This window comes from Zophobas morio, unplaced genomic scaffold, assembly GCF_036711695.1.
Source record: "Zophobas morio isolate AGI-343-1 ecotype UQ-CSIRO unplaced genomic scaffold, CSIRO_AGI_Zmor_V1 ptg000770l, whole genome shotgun sequence".
Lineage (NCBI taxonomy): Eukaryota > Metazoa > Arthropoda > Insecta > Coleoptera > Tenebrionidae > Zophobas > Zophobas morio.
In genome coordinates this window covers 60533-79202 of record NW_026972873.1, presented here as the reverse complement: position 1 = coordinate 79202, position 18670 = coordinate 60533, and the positions used below count along the sequence as shown (strand labels likewise).

General features: G+C 34.2%; 1 long non-coding RNA gene across 1 annotated transcript; it reads right to left on the bottom strand.

The window, feature by feature from the left end:
* Positions 1-143: 143 nt before the first annotated feature.
* LOC135121889 (uncharacterized) lies at positions 144-507 on the bottom strand. The gene is made up of 2 exons (XR_010279149.1): positions 374-507; positions 144-320 (listed from the first exon to the last, which is right to left on the bottom strand). It is a non-coding gene; the product is annotated as an uncharacterized LOC135121889 (long non-coding RNA).
* Between the last annotated feature and the right edge of the window lie 18163 nt (positions 508-18670).

Below are 18670 nucleotides of genomic sequence, written 5' to 3'. Positions count from 1 at the left end.
CTTAAGATTTGCATTGCTGTTCTCAAGATGAAAGCTTAATTGTAAAGCCGCTGTGTTCTGTTGTAAGTGTTGCAAATCATTGCGAATGTAGTATGCAACCAACCTTGCTCAATTTTTCGTTTAATTACATGAAAACATATCAATTTCCGAATTTTAAATCAAATAGATTTATTCAAGCTTTCATGTTTACAATATTTTGTATAAATGTTAATTATAATATGATGGTGGAGTTGTCAATGTCCAAGTAGACATCCTGGTAAATTTTTCAACACAGTCAGGATAACACATAAACGTTCCACGGGGCTAGAGAATATTCGGGCCTAAGAGACTAGCTGAGACACACACAAATTGTGTTATGCCATTTCTGACTTACCAACTTCATCGCCATCTGAATATGAGTAGAATCACTATAAAGCCATTAAACTCTTAGGCCGGTGTACCCCCTTCGCCTGCTAAGATGTGTAATAATGGCACGGGCCTAGAGCGTTGTATATCGTCATGGCTATTATTATTATTATTATTATTGAAGCGAACACCAATAGGCGCTAACCCAATTAGGGTGTCCGAATGAAAGGCAGAGAATAATCGTTATATATTTATGAAAAATTACGAGAAGAAAAAGAAAAAAATACGAAAATAATTAAATTACGAATAGACATTAGATTTTGCGTTAATTAGGTTTTAAAATGTTTTAATAATTTTCTTTTAATTGCTCTCTTCTTGTCAAAATATATATCAATATCTGGTAGGCTTTTTAAGATAGTGTTGTATGTCTGTTGCATCCACCTTATTGGAGAATTTTCTAAAGAGCAAGTTCTTGTTTTCTTGTAGATACAAGAAAACTGTTAAAATTCTTCAGAAACGTCACTTTTGAAGTATTTTCTTGTACTTTTAAGCCACTCAGATACCCTACGGGCTCGGAAAGTGCAACGAAACCATCAAATTTTAGCTAGAAACTGTATTTTTGTCGATTTTTATTGAATTTGAACTATATTTCAACGTTTTTTGATGGTTCTGAGCCACCAAACACACTTAAAGCATGCAGAATCGACTCAGAATAGGAAAAGGAGACGTTTAGGTCAATTTTATGCATTCTGGCGTTCGTAGATACAAGAAAACTGTTAAAATTCTTCAGAAACGTCACTTTTGAAGTGTTTTCTTGTACTTTTAAGCCACTCAGATACCCTACGGGCTCGGAAAGTGCAACGAAACCATCAAATTTTAGCTAGAAACTGTATTTTTGTCGATTTTTATTGAATTTGAACTATATTTCAACGTTTTTTGACGGTTCTGAGCCTCCAAACACACTTAAAGCATGCAGAATCGACTCAGAATAGGAAAAGGAGACGTTCAGGTCAATTTTAAGCATTCTGGCGTTCGTAGATACAAGAAAACTGTTAAAATTCTTCAGAAACGTCACTTTTGAAGTGTTTTCTTGTACTTTTAAGCCACTCAGATACCCTACGGTCTCGGAAAGTGCAACGAAACCATCAAATTTTAGCTAGAAACTGTATTTTTGTCGATTTTTATTGAATTTGAACTATATTTCAACGTTTTTTGATGGTTCTGAGCCACCAAACACACTTAAAGCATGCAGAATCGACTCAGAATAGGAAAAGGAGACGTTTAGGTCAATTTTATGCATTCTGGCGTTCGTAGATACAAGAAAACTGTTAAAATTCTTCAGAAACGTCACTTTTGAAGTGTTTTCTTGTACTTTTAAGCCACTCAGATACCCAACGGGCTCGGAAAGTGCAACGAAACCATCAAATTTTAGCTAGAAACTGTATTTTTGTCGATTTTTATTGAATTTGAACTATATTTCAACGTTTTTTGATGGTTCTGAGCCACCAAACACACTTAAAGCATGCAGAATCGACTCAGAATAGGAAAAGGAGACGTTTAGGTCAATTTTATGCATTCTGGCGTTCGTAGATACAAGAAAACTGTTAAAATTCTTCAGAAACGTCACTTTTGAAGTGTTTTCTTGTACTTTTAAGCCACTCAGATACCCTGCGGGCTCGGAAAGTGCAACGAAACCATCAAATTTTAGCTAGAAACGGTATTTTTGTCGATTTTTATTGAATGTGAACTATATTTATAATAATAATAATAATAATAATAATATTTATTAGAAACAATACAGGATTGTATTCTAAAAGGATGATGCATCGCACTTTGTGCGTTTTTCAGCATCCCCTCTAAAGCCTAAATAAACTTAAAACAAATATGTTATTTTATTTTAACTTAAATATTTCGATAGAAAATATGCAACAATTTGAGTTTTTAAAGAAATAAAACTATTACTACTTACAATTTTGTCACCGTATTCATTTAAAATTTTTGTACAAATATATGAAAATGAAGCTTTAAATTTTTCTGTAGCGTGTTTAGGAATATCATAGGGCTCTTTATTTCTAAGATTGCGCTGGTGTATATCTTCTCTCCTTCTTAGACATTTTATTAAATACACTGGTTCTCCCTTTTTGATTATGCTATATACGGCCCTTATGTATATCAAATTAAATCTTTCTTCAATTTTTAAAATGGCTAGTTTGAAATAGTTAGGTGTGATATGTTCTCTGAATGGTAATAAATAGCTAAATCGAAGACATGTGTTTTGCATTAGCTGTAATTTATATTTGAATTCCTTTGTAAGGTGTTGATAATAAACGGATGAGCAATAATCAAAATTAGAGATCAGTAAAGTATTACACAATTTCCACTTGACATTGCTATCTAAATAATTCTTGAATTGATACAAATACCCAAATTTTGGATAACATTTGCTTAGTACATAATTCACGTGGTGATGAAATTTTAATTGACTATCTATGTGGACTCCTAAAATTTTTATACTGTCTCTAAACTGTAAATTATCATCTTCTATTTTGATTAATCTCTTTAAATCAGGTAGTACACGACTAATATTATGTACTGAACCAATGCATAGTGCTTCACATTTCTTCCTATTCAGATGTAACCCATTACGTCCGTTCCAACTAATGATGTCATTGATTTGTTTGTTAATGGAAACCGCCGCTTGAAATGTTTCTTGTACGTTGAAAGATGTATACAGCTGCGTGTCATCTGCATACAAATGAAACACAAATTTCGGTAGAAGGCAGCAAAGCATATCGGCTGTGAAAATAGTAAAGAGCACAGGACCCAGTACACTACCCTGCGGGACTCCCTCAGTAATGTTGGTTATTCCAGATGTTTCCTTTCCAATTTTAACGATTTGCTTTCTACATTTAAGATAACTTCGAAACCAATTAACAACTAAATTACTACATCCGTAATAGTTCAATTTAGCTAACAAAAGATCATGATTTATTGTGTCAAATGCTTTACTGTAGTCTAAAGCAATGAGAGTTGTAACCCGACCCTTATCCATTGCCTCTACACAATCATTAATGACTTTTAGCAACGCGGTGTTTGTACTGTGATTAGGGCGGTAACCGGATTGTACTGAAGGAATTATATTATACATTTGCATATGATATAAAAGTCGAGATTTTACAATTGCTTCCATTAATTTGGAAAAAATAGGTAAAATACTAATAGGTCGCAAATCTGATACCACAGATGCTTTTGGTTTCTTAGGCAATGGAATAATTGTAGCTATTTTCCACTGATTTGGAAATATGCCAGTTTTAAAGGAATGATTCATTATGTGTGTTAAGGCTGATTGACAGTAAGGAAAAACAATTTTTACCATTTTTAGGGTCATTTGATCTACACCAGCTGCATTTGAATGAATTCTATTGATGGTATCCTTAATCTCAACTTCTGTAATTGGTTCAAACTGGAGTTCATTTGTTATGCCTGGACGTATGTTATTCTCAAAAAAGGACATTGTGTCTTGGCTAACAGAATGGTTATTGTTTTGCTCAATTAGGTACTGGTTAAATTGATCGGGTGTGATATTCTCTGAAATGATTTTAATTGGTTTTTTGTGAATATTTAGCTTCTCAAGAGTTTGCCATAATTGTTTCGGACTTCTGTTACAAACATGAATTCGATGTCTCATATAGGCAATTTTTTCTTTTTTAATGGCTTCGGTAACAAGTTTACACAGTTCTTTATAGTATATACGATGATTTTCATGCCGAGTAACTTTGTATTTTTCGTAAGCTCTATTTTTTATTTTAATCATTTGCTTTATAGTTTCAGTTATGTAGGGTCTATGTATACGATTTTTATTAACAACAAGCTTAACCGGAGCATGAATGTCAAAAATAGTTTTTATAGCTTTATTTAAAAATTCAAGCTTCTGGTCCAGGTCCTGTAGTTGTTCTACATAAGTCCAATTAACACTATTTGCATCAAAGTTAAATTCATCAAGACTAAACAAGCTATAATCTCTTATGAAATATGAGACCGCAGGCAGTTTATACATTTTAAGATCCACTTTACAGTGGATTAATCTATGATCCGAAATGTTGTCCATATCTTGAACACCGAATTCAGAGACTTTAATATCTTTAGAAACACAAATTACATCTACCAATGACGAGGAAGAGCTAGTTATCCTAGTGGGTTCATTAATGATCTGAGAAAATCCTAAGCTTTCTAGCAGAGGAAGTAGAATCTTATCATCACCATTTAATAAATTTACATTTAAATCTCCCAAAAACATTACATGATCCGCTTCTGAGTACATATGAGACAAAATAAGTTCAAGATCTTTAAGAAAAGAAATAGTGCCATCGGGAGGGCGATATAATGAACCAATTACATACCTGACACCATTACACTTAATTGAAATCCAAAGATTTTCGATACTTGAATGAAGAGTAATGTTTGGGAGGACACTGTATTTTATATCACGCTTAATATACATAGCTACGCCACCACCACGCCCATGTCGATCAAGATGGATAAAATTATAATCATTGATATGAAATAACTCAGTAGGGGAAGATGAACCTAACCAGGTTTCCGAAAGTGTGATTATATCAAAAGAATTTTCAGAGAAATAATCAATGAAATAATGAAATCTTGATTTTAGAGATTGACAATTTAGATGACATATTTTTAGACACTTCTGTTTAGTAGCAAAAAGGTTTGATTCATTAACAGATGATTGCTATGCAACAACATCATCAACAAGCTTATTAACTTCTACGACAGTTTTAATTCCAAATAAATCAGACTTGAGTTTGGAAATCGCTAACAGTAAAGCAGTGCATTTGTTAGTGTCGAAAGCAGCATGATTAATATTAACATCTAACTTTTGTTTTTCACGCAGATTGAGACAATTCTTACAACGCCTATCTTCATCACTTACAATGGTACAGGAAGATCAACGTTTTTTGATGGTTCTGAGCCACCAAACACACTTAAAGCATGCAGAATCGACTCAGAATAGGAAAAGGAGACGTTTAGGTCAATTTTGTGCATTCTGGCGTTCGTAGATACAAGAAAATTTACAGCCGAAGAAAATTTCCGTCAATGTCGCAATTGTTTAATTCTCCGTGAGAAACAGAGATTAGATATAAAAACTGATCATGCAGCTTGGGACGTGCAAAATTGTTTTGCTTATCATTATGCTGTGGCTAAAATTAAACACGATCTGTTCGGCATACCAATTACTTTAACTGCTGAAAAATTAGAAAGTGATGCGGAGCGTGCTCAAGATCCAAATTCTTCGTGACTAGGTAAATCTGAAATGTATACATCGAAATTTCACAATCTCACAATCTGTCATCTTAACTGTCAATCTCTTAATTCTACATTTCAATATTTTGCTGATTATTTCTCTGAAAATAGTTATGACAAAATCACCCTTTCTGAAACTTGGTTGCATTCATCTACTTTATTCTCATTGTTTAACCTTAAAAATTATAATTTTATACACACGGATAGACACAGTCGTGGTGGGGGTGTAGCCATGTATATTAGAGACGATATTAAATATGATATTTTTTCTTCTGAAATTGTTCATCCTGGCTTTGAGGATATTTGGATTTTAATTAAATATAAAAAAATTAAATATGCAATTGGATCAATATATCGACCTTCTGGTAGTACAGTTTTTCTTAAGGATTTTGAATTAATTCTATCACATATGTATACTAAAGCAGATCGTATAATCTTTCTCGGTGATTTAAATATTGACTTACTGAGCAATAACGGCAAGCCGTTACTTCCGATGTTGCAGAGCCTCGGTTTTATGCAAATCATTACAGAACCCACTAGAATAACTAGTCACTCGGCAACGCTTTTAAATGTGATATGTGTTACAAAAGATGTTGAAATACTTGAATCTGGAGTACAAGATATGGAAAACATCTCGGACCACAGACTGGTACACTGTAAGCTAAATGTTGAGGTCTACAAGCGACCACCAACTACTTTTTATGTGAGAGACTACAATATGTTCATGGCGAATGAATTTCAGTTTGATGCAAATAGTGTAAACTGGATGAACGTAGATATCCTCGACAATATACAAGATAAAATAAAATTCCTTAATGATGCCATTACAATTCTCTTCGATATTCATGCTCCTCTAAAGCTTGTTAAACCCAAAATTCGTAAATATCGTCCATACATAACAGAAGCTATAAAGGACATGATAAAACTCAAAAGAAAAGCTTACCAAAAATATAAAGCTTCTGGATTAGAAAACCACAGATCTTATTATAAAGAATTATGCAACATTATTAACGAAGCAATCAAGAGAGAAAAAATAGCTTACATGAAACATCGTATAAAGACCACAAATAAACGCCCACAAGAATTATGGCAAGTACTAAATAAGTTCAACGTACATAAAAAGAAACCAAAGACGATAGATGATAGCATAACACCTGAGCAATTTAATCGATACCTTGTTGAGCAAACTAATAATCACATCATAAACAACGATGTCATTTCATTTTTTCAAAGGAATAGACGTCCAGGTGTTACAACAGATTTTAATCTCGAACCAACTACTGAAAATGAGGTAGAAAATGTGATAAGTAATATTCGATCTAATGCAGCTGGTGTAGATAACATAAATTTAAAAATGCTGAAAATTGTACTACCCTACTGTAAAACAGCTTTAGTACACATTATCAACCATTCTTTTATAACAGGCACCTTCCCCGATCAGTGGAAATTATCCACGGTTATTCCTCTTCCCAAAAAACCAAATGCATCTTCACTAGTAGATCTTCGTCCTATTAGTATCCTCCCAATTTTGTCTAAAGTTATAGAAACCATAGTCAAGCGTCGACTTACTGATTATATAAAAAATTATTATATAATTCCATCCATACAATCTGGTTTTCGATCTCATCATAGCACAAACACCGCACTTTTAAAAATTATTACCGATTGTGTCCAAGCTATGGACACAGGTGAAGTTACAGCACTTATCACATTAGATTACAGCAAGGCATTTGATAGAATTAATCATAATTTGCTTTTAGCTAAACTGAAATATTATGGATGTTCAGATCTAGCTATTCTATGGTTTCAAAACTATTTAAAGGACAGGAAGCAAGTGGTGAAAATTGGTAATTCAGTTTCTGGAAAACAAGACATAACAGAAGGAGTGCCCCAAGGAAGTGTGTTAGGTCCTACATTATTCGTTTTATTTATTGCAGATATCATCTGGTGGCGTTTACCAGGTCTAAAGTTTCATTTTTATGCTGGTGATACCCAGATCTATACATCATTTAATTTGCATTCTGCTCTCTTAGGATCTACCATGATTAATAAACAACTGATGGCGATTAGCGAATGGAACAGAGCAAATGGATTGCTGCTGAACTTACAGAAATGTGGAGGTAGTATAATTGGGTCAACAACAAATCGAAATGCTGTTCTACACAAAATCAAGAAATTGATCAAGATTGACGACCATATACTAGAGTTCAACGATACAATTAAAAGTTTAGGTGTGTACATTGATTGCGAATTAAAATTTCAAAATCACGTTAATAGTGTTCTGGCTAAATGTTATGCTAAGTTTGGATATTTGTATCAATTTAAACAGTATTTGGATAGTAGTACTAAATGTAAACTGTGCAATACCCTAATGCTTACAAACTTTGATTATTGTTCTTCAGTTTATTATGCTCATTTAACTGTAGAGTACAAAAACAAAATCCAAGTGTTTCAAAATACATGCTTACGGTACAGTTATAATTTGCCTTTACGTGAACATGTTACACCATTGTATTACAAGCTTGGTATGATTAAATATAGTGAGAGGATAATGTTAGCAATAACTAAATCAGTGTATAATGTTTACAAAATGTGTGAACCTCTGTATTTAGTAACGTACTTTGTCAAACGTCAATATACAACAAATTTAACTCTAAGAAATAAAGAACCATATGAAATACCGTACCACAAGCATGAAAAATTTAAGTGTTGCTTTGCATATATATCTGTGAAAATTTTGAATGAATACGATACTTTGTTTAGATGTAACACTAGGTTTGATTGTGTTAAGAGTCAGATTATACGAAAATCACTGGAGAAATTTCGCGATGTACATTAGGAAAACCTCTTTATCAATAATAAATCTCTTTGTCAACAATAAATTGAAGTACCAGGACATACTTATGTTAAGTAATTTATTTTAGTTATATAGTTAATAGGGAACGTTGAAAAACGCTTTGCGAATCGTTGCCCTTTTAGAAGTTGTACACTGTACTTGTCTAATAAAACCATGTTTATGTTTATGTTTATGTTTATGAAAACTGTTAAAATTCTTCAGAAACGTCACTTTTGAAGTGTTTTCTTGTACTTTTAAGCCACTCAGATACCCTACGGGCTCGGAAAGTGCAACGAAACCATCAAATTTTAGCTAGAAGCTGTATTTTTGTCGATTTTTATTGAATTTGAACTATATTTCAACGTTTTTTGATGGTTCTGAGCCACCAAACACACTTAAAGCATGCAGAATCGATTCAGAATAGGAAAAGGAGACGTTTAGGTCAATTTTATGCATTCTGGCGTTCGTAGATACAAGAAAACTGTTAAAATTCTTCAGAAACGTCACTTTTGAAGTGTTTTCTTGTACTTTTAAGCCACTCAGATACCCAACGGGGTCGGAAAGTGCAACGAAACCATCAAATTTTAGCTAGAAACTGTATTTTTGTCGATTTTTATTGAATTTGAACTATATTTCAACGTTTTTTGATGGTTCTGAGCCACCAAACACATTTAAAGCATGCAGAATCGACTCAGAATAGGAAAAGGAGACGTTTAGGTCAATTTTATGCATTCTGGCGCTCGTAGATATAAGAAAACTGTTAAAATTCTTCAGAAACATCACTTTTGAAGTGTTTTCTTGTACTTTTAAGCCACTCAGATACCCGACGGGCTCGGAAAGTGCAACGAAACCATCAAATTTTAGCTAGAAACTGTATTTTTGTCGATTTTTATTGAATTTGAACTATATTTCAACGTTTTTTGATGGTTCTGAGCCACCAAACACACTTAAAGCATGCAGAATCGACTCAAATGATTTTTTCTCTCAAACAAATAAACACAGATACAACAGAATTCACAAAATTTTTGGGGGTCCACATTGATAGTACTCTGTCCTGGCACCACCAAATTGATGATCTATGCAAGAAATTATGTAAAAACATCTATTTATTGCGTAATCTAACGCGATGTGTATCCATAGACGTCATAAAAATAGCTTATTTCGCGACCTTCCAATCACATGTGGAATATTCGATAATCCTGTGGGGCCATACAGGACTATCAGAGCGGGTTTTCAGACTCCAGCGAAGGGTAATCAGAATTATATCAAACCTGAGATATCGCGACGACTGCAAAGAACATTTTAAATTATTGAATCTCCTGACTGTACCCTGTCTGTTCATATACAAATGTTTAGATTATTTTGTAAAAAATCGTAAGAAATTTAAAACATTAAATTCCTATCACAACTACTCTACAAGAGGAAATGACATTTGTCTACGTGGTTTTAGACTGACCAGATCTAGATTAGGCTTTAATTACTATTGTGTTAAATGTTACAATGTAATACCAATCAGTATTAGGAATCTTACTCCTAAGTTGTTCTTAAAAAGGATTAAAGCACATCTAATTGAAAATGCCTTTTATAATATAGAGGAATACTTAACAACTAAGTTTTAAATGAAATGGATTTTATTTCAAAATTACTGATTACCTTTGTTACCATGTATCTCTTTATTTTGTTATGATAAGTTGTGTAATCCATGTATTTCGTTATTTTGTTATGTTAAGTTGTGTAATGACTTGTGTAAATATTTTTTATATTTTGGCACGAATAAATCTTATCTTATCTTATCTTATCTTATTAGAATAGGAAAAGGAAACGTTTAGGTCAATTTTATGCATTCTGGCGTACGTAGATACAAGAAAACTGTTAAAATTCTTCAGAAACGTCACTTTTGAAGTGTTTTCTTGTACTTTTAAGCCACTCAGATACCCTACGGGCTCGGAAAGTGCAACGAAACCATCAAATTTTAGCTAGAAGCTGTATTTTTGTCGATTTTTATTGAATTTGAACTATATTTCAACGTTTTTTGATGGTTCTGAGCCACCAAACACACTCAAAGCATGCAGAATCGACTCAGAATAGGAAAAGGAGACGTTTAGGTCAATTTTATGCATTCTGGCGTTCGTAGATACAAGAAAACTGTTAAAATTCTTCAGAAACGTCACTTTTGAAGTGTTTTCTTGTACTTTTAAGCCACTCAGATACCCAATGGGCTCGCAAAGTGCAACGAAACCATCAAATTTTAGCTAGAAACTGTATTTTTGTCGATTTTTATTGAATTTGAACTATATTTCAACGTTTTTTGATGGTTCTGAGCCACCAAACACACTTAAAGCATGCAGAATCGACTCAGAATAGGAAAAGGAGACGTTTAGGTCAATTTTATGAATTCTGGCCTTCGTAGATACAAGAAAACTGTTAAAATTCTTCAGAAACATCACTTTTGAAGTGTTTTCTTGTACTTTTAAGCCACTCAGATACCCTACGGGCTCGGAAAGTGCAACGAAACCATCAAATTTTAGCTAGAAACTGTATTTTTGTCGATTTTTATTGAATTTGAACTATATTTCAACGTTTTTTGATGGTTCTGAGCCACCAAACACACTTAAAGCATGCAGAATCGACTCAGAATAGGAAAAGGAAACGTTTAGGTCAATTTTATGCATTCTGGCGTTCGTAGATACAAGAAAACTGTTAAAATTCTTCAGAAACGTCACTTTTGAAGTGTTTTCTTGTACTTTTAAGCCACTCAGATACCCAACGGGCTCGCAAAGTGCAACGAAACCATCAAATTTTAGCTAGAAACTGTATTTTTGTCGATTTTTATTGAATTTGAACTATATTTCAACGTTTTTTGATGGTTCTGAGCCACCAAACACACTTAAAGCATGCAGAATCGACTCAGAATAGGAAAAGGAGACGTTTAGGTCAATTTTATGAATTCTGGCGTTCGTAGATACAAGAAAACTGTTAAAATTCTTCAGAAACGTCACTTTTGAAGTGTTTTCTTGTACTTTTAAGCCACTCAGATACCCTACGGGCTCGGAAAGTGCAACGAAACCATCAAATTTTAGCTAGAAACTGTATTTTTGTTGATTTTTATTGAATTTGAACTATATTTCAACGTTTTTTGATGGTTCTGAGCCACCAAACACACTTAAAGCATGCAGAATCGACTCAGAATAGGAAAAGGAAACGTTAAGGTCAATTTTATGCATTCTGGCGTTCGTAGATACAAGAAAACTGTTAAAATTCTTCAGAAACGTCACTTTTGAAGTGTTTTCTTGTACTTTTAAGCCACTCAGATACCCTACGGGCTCGGAAAGTGCAACGAAACCATCAAATTTTAGCTAGAAACTGTATTTTTGTCGATTTTTATTGAATTTGAACTATATTTCAACGTTTTTTGATGGTTCTGAGCCACCAAACACACTTAAAGCATGCAGAATCGACTCAGAATAGGAAAAGGAGACGTTTAGGTCAATTTTATGCATTCTGGCGCTCGTAGATACAAGAAAACTGTTAAAATTCTTCAGAAACATCACTTTTGAAGTGTTTTCTTGTACTTTTAAGCCACTCAGAAACCCGACGGGCTCGGAAAGTGCAACGAAACCATCAAATTTTAGCTAGAAACTGTATTTTTGTCGATTTTTATTGAATTTGAACTATATTTCAACGTTTTTTGATGGTTCTGAGCCACCAAACACACTTAAAGCATGCAGAATCGACTCAGAATAGGAAAAGGAAACGTTTAGGTCAATTTTATGCATTCTGGCGTTCGTAGATACAAGAAAACTGTTAAAATTCTTCAGAAACGTCACTTTTGAAGTGTTTTCTTGTACTTTTAAGCCACTCAGATACCCAACGGGGTCGGAAAGTGCAACGAAACCATCAAATTTTAGCTAGAAACTGTATTTTTGTCGATTTTTATTGAATTTGAACTATATTTCAACGTTTTTTGATGGTTCTGAGCCACCAAACACACTTAAAGCATGCAGAATCGACTCAGAATAGGAAAAGGAGACGTTTAGGTCAATTTTATGCATTCTGGCGCTCGTAGATATAAGAAAACTGTTAAAATTCTTCAGAAACATCACTTTTGAAGTGTTTTCTTGTACTTTTAAGCCACTCAGATACCCGACGGGCTCGGAAAGTGCAACGAAACCATCAAATTTTAGCTAGAAACTGTATTTTTGTCGATTTTTATTGAATTTGAACTATATTTCAACGTTTTTTGATGGTTCTGAGCCACCAAACACACTTAAAGCATGCAGAATCGACTCAGAATAGGAAAAGGAGACGTTTAGGTCAATTTTATGCATTCTGGCGTTCGTAGATACAAGAAAACTGTTAAAATTCTTCAGAAACGTCACTTTTGAAGTGTTTTCTTGTACTTTTAAGCCACTCAGATACCCTACGGGCTCGGAAAGAGCAACGAAACCATCAAATTTTAGCTAGAAACTGTATGTTTGTCGATTTTTATTGAATTTGAACTATATTTCAACGTTTTTTGATGGTTCTGAGCCACCAAACACACTTAAAGCATGCAGAATCGACTCAGAATAGGAAAAGGAGACGTTTAGGTCAATTTTATGCATTCTGGCGTTCGTAGATACAAGAAAACTGTTAAAATTCTTCAGAAACGTCACTTTTGAAGTGTTTTCTTTTACTTTTAAGCCACTCAGATACCCTACGGGCTCGGAAAGTGCAACGAAACCATCAAATTTTAGCTGGAAACTGTATTTTTGTCGATTTTTATTGAATTTGAACTATTCTTCAACGTTTTTTGATGGTTCTGAGCCACCAAACACACTTAAAGCATGCAGAATCGACTCAGAATAGGAAAAGGAGACGTTTAGGTCAATTTTATGCATTCTGGCGTTCGTAGATACAAGAAAACTGTTAAAATTCTTCAGAAACGTCACTTTTGAAGTGTTTTCTTGTACTTTTAAGCCACTCAGATACCCTACGGGCTCGGAAAGAGCAACGAAACCATCAAATTTTAGCTAGAAACTGTATGTTTGTCGATTTTTATTGAATTTGAACTATATTTCAACGTTTTTTGATGGTTCTGAGCCACCAAACACACTTAAAGCATGCAGAATCGACTCAGAATAGGAAAAGGAGACGTTTAGGTCAATTTTATGCATTCTGTCGTTCGTAGGTACAAGAAAACTGTTAAAATTCTTCAGAAACGTCACTTTTGAAGTGTTTTCTTGTACTTTTAAGCCACTCAGATACCCTACGGGCTCGGAAAGTGCAACGAAACCATCAAATTTTAGCTAGAAACTGTATTTTTGTCGATTTTTATTGAATTTGAACTATATTTCAACGTTTTTTGATGGTTCTGAGCCACCAAACACACTTAAAGCATGCAGAATCGACTCAGAATAGGAAAAGGAGACGTTTAGGTCAATTTTATGCATTCTGGCGTTCGTAGATACAAGAAAACTGTTAAAATTCTTCAGAAACGTCACTTTTGAAGTGTTTTCTTGTACTTTTAAGCCACTCAGATACCCTACGGGCTCGGAAGGTGCAACGAAACCATCAAATTTTAGCTAGAAACTGTATTTTTGTCGATTTTTATTGAATTTGAACTATATTTCAATGTTTTTTGATGGTTCTGAGCCACCAAACACACTTAAAGCATGCAGAATCGACTCAGAATAGGAAAATGAGACGTTTAGGTCAATTTTATGCATTCTGGCGTTCGTAGGTACAAGAAAACTGTTAAAATTCTTCAGAAACGTCACTTTTGAAGTGTTTTCTTGTACTTTTAAGCCACTCAGATACCCTACGGGCTCGGAAAGTGCAACGAAACCATAAAATTTTAGCTAGAAACTGTATTTTTGTCGATTTTTATTGAATTTGAACTATATTTCAACGTTTTTTAATGGTTCTGAGCCACCAAACACACTTAAAGCATGCAGAATCGACTCAGAATAGGAAAAGGAGACGTTTAGGTCAATTTTATGCATTCTGGCGTTCGTAGATACAAGAAAACTGTTAAAATTCTTCAGAAACGTCACTTTTGAAGTGTTTTCTTGTACTTTTAAGCCACTCAGATACCCTACGGGCTCGGAAAGTGCAACGAAACCATCAAATTTTAGCTAGAAACTGTATTTTTGTCGATTTTTATTGAATTTGAACTATATTTCAACGTTTTTTGACGGTTCTGAGCCACCAAACACACTTAAAGCATGCAGAATCGACTCAGAATAGGAAAAGGAGACGTTTAGGTCAATTTTATGCATTCTGGCGTTCGTAGATACAAGAAAACTGTTAAAATTCTTCAGAAACGTCACTTTTGAAGTGTTTTCTTGTACTTTTAAGCCACTCAGATACCCTACGGGCTCGGAAAGTGCAACGAAACCATCAAATTTTAGCTAGAAACTGTATTTTTGTCGATTTTTATTGAATTTGAACTATATTTCAACGTTTTTTGATGGTTCTGAGCCACCAAACACACTTAAAGCATGCAGAATCGACTCAGAATAGGAAAAGGAGACGTTTAGGTCAATTTTATGCATTCTGGCGTTCGTAGATACAAGAAAACTGTTAAAATTCTTCAGAAACGTCACTTTTGAAGTGTTTTCCTGTACTTTTAAGCCACTCAGATACCCTACGGGCTCGGAAAGAGCAACGAAACCATCAAATTTTAGCTAGAAACTGTATGTTTGTCGATTTTTATTGAATTTGAACTATATTTCAACGTTTTTTGATGGTTCTGAGCCACCAAACACACTTAAAGCATGCAGAATCGACTCAGAATAGGAAAAGGAGACGTTTAGGTTAATTTTATGCATTCTGGCGTTCGTAGATACAAGAAAACTGTTAAAATTCTTCAGAAACGTCACTTTTGAAGTGTTTTCTTTTACTTTTAAGCCACTCAGATACCCTACGGGCTCGGAAAGTGCAACGAAACCATCAAATTTTAGCTGGAATCTGTATTTTTGTCGATTTTTATTGAATTTGAACTATTCTTCAACGTTTTTTGATGGTTCTGAGCCACCAAACACACTTAAAGCATGCAGAATCGACTCAGAATAGGAAAAGGAGACGTTTAGGTCAATTTTATGCATTCTGTCGTTCGTAGGTACAAGAAAACTGTTAAAATTCTTCAGAAACGTCACTTTTGAAGTGTTTTCTTGTACTTTTAAGCCACTCAGATACCCTACGGGCTCGGAAAGTGCAACGAAACCATCAAATTTTAGCTAGAAACTGTATTTTTGTCGATTTTTATTGAATTTGAACTATATTTCAACGTTTTTTGATGGTTCTGAGCCACCAAACACACTTAAAGCATGCAGAATCGACTCAGAATAGGAAAAGGAGACGTTTAGGTCAATTTTATGCATTCTGGCGTTCGTAGATACAAGAAAACTGTTAAAATTCTTCAGAAACGTCACTTTTGAAGTGTTTTCTTGTACTTTTAAGCCACTCAGATACCCTACGGGCTCGGAAAGTGCAACGAAACCATCAAATTTTAGCTAGAAACTGTATTTTTGTCGATTTTTATTGAATTTGAACTATATTTCAACGTTTTTTGATGGTTCTGAGCCACCAAACACACTTAAAGCATGCAGAATCGACTCAGAATAGGAAAAGGAGACGTTTAGGTCAATTTTATGCATTCTGGCGTTCGTAGATACAAGAAAACTGTTAAAATTCTTCAGAAACGTCACTTTTGAAGTGTTTTCTTGTACTTTTAAGCCACTCAGATACCCTACGGGCTCGGAAAGAGCAACGAAACCATCAAATTTTAGCTAGAAACTGTATGTTTGTCGATTTTTATTGAATTTGAACTATATTTCAACGTTTTTTGATGGTTCTGAGCCACCAAACACACTTAAAGCATGCAGAATCGACTCAGAATAGGAAAAGGTGACGTTTAGGTCAATTTTATGCATTCTGGCGTTCGTAGATACAAGAAAACTGTTAAAATTCTTCAGAAACGTCACTTTTTAAGTGTTTTCTTTTACTTTTAAGCCACTCAGATACCCTACGGGCTCGGAAAGTGCAACGAAACCATCAAATTTTAGCTGGAAACTGTATTTTTGTCGATTTTTATTGAATTTGAACTATTCTTCAAAGTTTTTTGATGGTTCTGAGCCACCAAACACACTTAAAGCATGCAGAATCGACTCAGAATAGGAAAAGGAGACGTTTAGGTCAATTTTATGCATTCTGTCGTTCGTAGGTACAAGAAAACTGTTAAAATTCTTCAGAAACGTCACTTTTGAAGTGTTTTCTTGTACTTTTAAGCCACTCAGATACCCAACGGGCTCGGAAAGTGCAACGAAACCATCAAATTTTAGCTAGAAACTGTATTTTTGTCGATTTTTATTGAATTTGAACTATATTTCAACGTTTTTTGATGGTTCTGAGCCACCAAACACACTTAAAGCATGCAGAATCGACTCAGAATAGGAAAAGGAGACGTTTAGGTCAATTTTATGCATTCTGGCGTTCGTAGATACAAGAAAACTGTTAAAATTCTTCAGAAACGTCACTTTTGAAGTGTTTTCTTGTACTTTTAAGCCACTCAGATACCCTACGGGCTCGGAAAGTGCAACGAAACCATCAAATTTTAGCTAGAAACTGTATTTTTGTCGATTTTTATTGAATTTGAACTATATTTCAACGTTTTTTGATGGTTCTGAGCCACCAAACACACTTAAAGCATGCAGAATCGACTCAGAATAGGAAAAGGAGACGTTTAGGTCAATTTTATGCATTCTGGCGTTCGTAGATACAAGAAAACTGTTAAAATTCTTCAGAAACGTCACTTTTGAAGTGTTTTCTTGTACTTTTAAGCCACTCAGATACCCAACGGGCTCGGAAAGTGCAACGAAACCATCAAATTTTAGCTAGAAACTGTATTTTTGTCGATTTTTATTGAATTTGAACTATTCTTCAACGTTTTTTGATGGTTCTGAGCCACCAAACACACTTAAAGCATGCAGAATCGACTCAGAATAAGAAAATGAGACGTTTAGGTCAATTTTATGCATTCTGGCGTTCGTAGGTACAAGAAAACTGTTAAAATTCTTCAGAAACGTCACTTTTGAAGTGTTTTCTTGTACTTTTAAGCCACTCAGATACCCAACGGGCTCGGAAAGTGCAACGAAACCATCAAATTTTAGCTAGAAACTGTATTTTTGTCGATTTTTATTGAATTTGAACTATATTTCAAAGTTTTTTGATGGTTCTGAGCCACCAAACACACTTAAAGCATGCAGAATCGACTCAGAATAGGAAAAGGAGACGTTTAGGTCAATTTTATGCATTCTGGCGTTCGTAGATACAAGAAAACTGTTAAAATTCTTCAGAAACGTCACTTTTGAAGTGTTTTCTTGTACTTTTAAGCCACTCAGATACCCTACGGGCTCGGAAAGTGCAACGAAACCATCAAATTTTAGCTAGAAACTGTATTTTTTTCGATTTTTATTGAATTTGAACTATATTTCAACGTTTTTTGATGGTTCTGAGCCACCAAACACACTTAAAGCATGCAGAATCGACTCAGAATAGGAAAAGGAGACGTTTAGGTCAATTTTATGCATTCTGGCGTTCGTAGATACAAGAAAACTGTTAAAATTCTTCAGAAACGTCGCTTTTGAAGTGTTTTCTTGTACTTTTAAGCCACTCAGATACCCTACGGGCTCGGAAAGTGCAACGAAACCATCAAATTTTAGCTAGAAACTGTATTTTTGTCGATTTTTATTGAATTTGAACTATATTTCAACGTTTTTTGATGGTTCTCAGCCACCAAACACACTTAAAGCATGCAGAATCGACTCAGAATAGGAAAAGGAGACGTTTAGGTCAATTTTATGCATTCTGGCGTTCGTAGATACAAGAAAACTGTTAAAATTCTTCAGAAACGTCACTTTTGAAGTGTTTTCTTGTACTTTTAAGCCACTCAGATACCCTACGGGCTCGGAAAGTGCAACGAAACCATCAAATTTTAGCTAGAAACTGTATTTTTGTCGATTTTTATTGAATTTGAACTATATTTCAACGTTTTTTGATGGTTCTGAGCCACCAAACACACTTAAAGCATGCAGAATCGACTCAGAATAGGAAAAGGAGACGTTTAGGTCAATTTTATGCATTCTGGCGTTCGTAGAAACAAGAAAACTGTTAAAATTTTTCAGAACG